The sequence below is a fragment of the Nannobrachium achirus genome, assembly GCF_963921795.1.
Source record: "Nannobrachium achirus genome assembly, chromosome: 4".
Classification (NCBI taxonomy): Eukaryota; Metazoa; Chordata; class Actinopteri; order Myctophiformes; family Myctophidae; genus Nannobrachium; species Nannobrachium achirus.
This window is the reverse complement of record NC_137813.1, coordinates 64,036,845-64,041,012: the sequence shown is the minus strand read 5'-3', so window position 1 is coordinate 64,041,012 and position 4,168 is coordinate 64,036,845.

The following is a 4,168-nucleotide window of genomic DNA, read 5'->3' as shown; positions in this document are numbered from 1 at the left end:
AGTGAAGTGTGACGTAATTTACACATCCTACCTGGTTTGCGGTTTTCTTCCCCCATTCTGAATTCCCATAGACCTTTTTCATATCGTGTCATATAAGAACTGTGTTCCAATTATAAACAAATTATCTCAGCGGTTTGACTCATATGGATATGAAGAATCAACTGATGGTGAAAAAACGCTAATGTTACTGTCGCCGAATTAGTTCCATTTTCGCTAGAAACAGGCCTTATCAAATATGAGTGACTGACTATCATAAACCATACAGAGCCACCTCCCCGACAAAGACCGTTTGTTTATTTTTGGACCGCAATGCTTATATGAGACAATTTAAGGTGACTCCATGTTATTCTCCATAGAGAATTACTTCCGTGGAACCGGGGGATGAGCGAGTCACGTCGTGACTTCACTGTTCTATGGTGAAATAAATGCAAAAGCCCATCTTTCCATGCTATACCTGAAGGCAGCGTTCAAGAGAATTGCCTTGTCCAAACTCTCCTGAACTTGAATGCAGAATCTTATGTTGAAAGAATTGCCCTCTCTGTGTAGAACTAGAAATCCATGCCATACGCGGCATGCCACATCTCCAGTATTGACTTGATTATGCTTACTTTAGTGTGGTATCAAGTATCGAAAATAGCTGACCTCCAAGCTCACAAGTGCTATTTTCAATATTTTCACCAAGCGGCTCTTTTAGAAATTTTAGCCCCTGCCTCTGTAACATTCTCTGCACGTCCCTGAGTAGGAGAGAGGTGTGACGTCCTCCCATTGGGGCCTCCTCACTGGCATGTGAGCCAGAGTAGGGTACACAACAGCAGTGGCAAGCAATAGGAGGAACAATCCAATTGCACGCACCCACGCAGGTTAACCATATCAGACAACAACTCATTTAATCAAAATCCCCGAGTATTGAACGATAATATGTCACTTTGTTATAGTAAGTATATAACCGAGTCGCTATTTGTCATATTATACAAAATGCTAAATATGGTGAGCTTGCTTTGAAGGCCTCTGATCAAGTTGCAAGGAACGCTTTACCGCTATACCGCTATAGGCTATATAGCTCCGAGATGAGGTTCCTGAAAACTACATGCCCGATCGGAAAGTTCCAGAGAAGGACCGCCTTCATGAACACTTCTTACCTTTGTGCACATTGTATCCAAAATGTAAAGGTCGGCGTTCCCTCTCTCAGACGTTTACCTTTTTAGCGGGCTTGAAACAAGAGTTTAATTTAAAGCGTTGTTTTGTTCAGCCTTTGGACAGTTTTTCCCAATGCAATTTCATGGAAGCAGGAATGCACATGCGTGGTAACATGTCCTTAAGGTCGAACACCCTTTAGTCCAACCACCAAAACCTAACCTTAACCTAGCTCTGGTCCATCGCGTCGCTCTGACAGACCCGTCTGCAAATGGCTAGACCGCAATATCTCAGCCCCTCCGAGCGCTCAACTTCAGTCAAAATAAACAAAACTATTTCACTACTCACCAAACCAAAGGCAGTTTTGCGCTGTTGAAAGTCTATTCTCCGCGGTGGTGAGCCCCTCAGCACCCCACCTACTCTGTAAAATACATTATTTTTGTCATGAAATAAAACACACCCACCTCGAGCCACCTAGCGGCCACCGCAGATACAATGGTTCACAACCCGGAAATAAGCGGCGGTCGAGTTGGATGCACTTTATTTCATGCCAAAAATAGTGTATTTTGCAGAGTGGGTGGGGTGCTGAGGGGTTCACCACCGCGGAGAATAGACTTTCAACAACGCAAAACTACCTTTGGTTTGGTGAGTAGTGAAGTAGTTTTGTTTATTTTGACTTAAGTTGAGCGCTCGTAGGGGCTGAGAAAACACGGTCTATTCATTTGCCGATGGGTCTGTCAGAGCGTCACCGGGAGGTGACGCGATGGACCAGAGCTAACCTTAACCCTAATCCTAACCTCAGTAAAACTATGCCTAAACCTAACCCTAACCCTAACCTCAGTAACCGTGACGTGGGTGATTATCTAACCGACTATTTTTGCTACTTTTGTGTGCGTGTAAATGAAACGGAAATGAGTGGTTTCTCCCCCCGACAGTATATGCAATGTGGGCCTCTGGAGTGAGTCCATCATCAAAGTTGCCCACCCCTGACTTAAACCCTATAGTACAGCCTACCGGAGTCCCCCAGGACAAATCTCTTTCCTCCAAAGAGAGACAGGGAGAGAAGCAGGCTCCTCAAAAAAGCTCGCAAATCTTAATTTTTGAGCGCTGCCTTTCACCTCTGTGAAGTTGGCACCCCATATGTTGAAAACAAATATAAAAATGGTGTCATTCTTTAGTGCTGGATTTGTGCTGAATTGTGCCGTACATTTTATAATTTGTGCTGCTATCATTATTGAGATATTCTACACAACACCACTGTTCTGCTGCTATCTTCTACCATATAAATATTTATATAAAGAAATAAAAGCACAATTGATTATTTCAATGGCACAAATTAAAGCACATCCAGCACCAAAGATTTAGACAATTTTTACCCGATTTGGAGCCAAAAAATTGGGGTGCAAGCCTCAGCAAAACTACAACTAAGAATATCTCAATGATGATAGCAGCACAAATTATAAAATTTACGGCACAATTCAGCACAAATCCAGCACTAAAGAATGACACCATTTTTATTTATGTTTTCAACATATACACGGAGGTGTGCTTTTCCGGGTGCTTCAGTTCAAACACCACTGAGCAACTTTCATTGAAATGTATAGTTTTTGATAGGCGCTGGCCGCTCAAATACATGACTTTGTGTGCATGCATGTCCATGTGTGTACCGGTATGTCCATGCAAAATGGACAGTCCATCAAATACTTACTGCGTATCGACATGTCCCTAATCTGATTGGACAATAAAACTAGAAAGGTGCAATTCTGGGAAATTGCAAGTGTGGTTTGCACCGACACGAGTCGCGAGGAGTCCACTGGGAAATGATTTAGGTGATGTCAAGAGAAGCATGACCAGAAGCTTCACTTTTCTGCTGTGCAAAGGTTAACTAATTTAACAATTTTTTGTTTTTGTTTTTGTCACATTCCTAAGCCAATCATTTGAGGAGACTCTTTGTAGGCCCATTGATTCCTTCATCTTGCATTAAAAATGTCTTAAAAGTCATGACTGACCTGGTCACACAAGTGTGCTTCATCATCAGCAGCAGTGCTCCAGTTGGCCAGTGGCATGTACCTGGCATATAACCTGGGAAATCAATAAGATATCACCAGTAAGACTCCCTAATCGGGAAATAAGCGACCGTCAGGTTGCATGTAAAAATTGGCCTGATGGTGGCGCTAAATGGGACAGATCCTTGACTCTAGACATACTGTGTACCGCTTTGAGTGATTTTAGGGCAAGATCTGTAGGAGCAGGGTCCAAAAATGTGTTTGAAAAAAACGGCCTGATGGTGGCGCTAAATTGGACAGATCCATGTTGATGACATGACTGTAGACATGCTGTGTACCGCTTTGCGTGATTTTAGGGCAAAATCTGTAGGAGCAGTGTCCAAAAATGTGTTTTGCAAGAATCTGCCTCACGGCGGTGCTAGAAAAGTGCCATGTGAGATATGAGGGGTGGAGGTTGTGGTTTGGCAGTGGAGTGTGTGTGCAAAGTTTGGCATGGATAGGGGCAACGGTGGCAGAGATATGAGTAGGGGAAAATTGTGATGTGACGTGACGTGACGTGACGTGGCGTGGTGTGGCGTGGCGTGGCGTGGCGTGATGTGACTGATTGACTGACTGACTGACTGACAGCTGGTGGAGGTTGATAGTAACTAGAATCACTGTCAAGCATGCAGTGGTCATTGCTTGATTGATTGAAATCTTTATTAGTATTTTGCAGGGGTTGACACTAATTGGTCTCAGAGGCACTTGCCCGTGGGGCAAGTACAGGTCATGTTCTGCTTGCCCAAAGGTCATGCCCACTTGCCCGAAAAATACATCGTCCATTATAAAATGACGGGCAAGATTTTAATTACCGCTCAATTAAACACTTTTCTTCTGGGGCTGTGCGATAAAAAATGACATACCTCCAAATCCAAATACCTACATAGCTATGATTGTCTGTGGTTTCACACGTTATTTTATATTTTTAAGTGTAGCAACAGTAAAAAACAGCTCATTATAGGTAAACTGAGCTCTTATTTTACATTCCA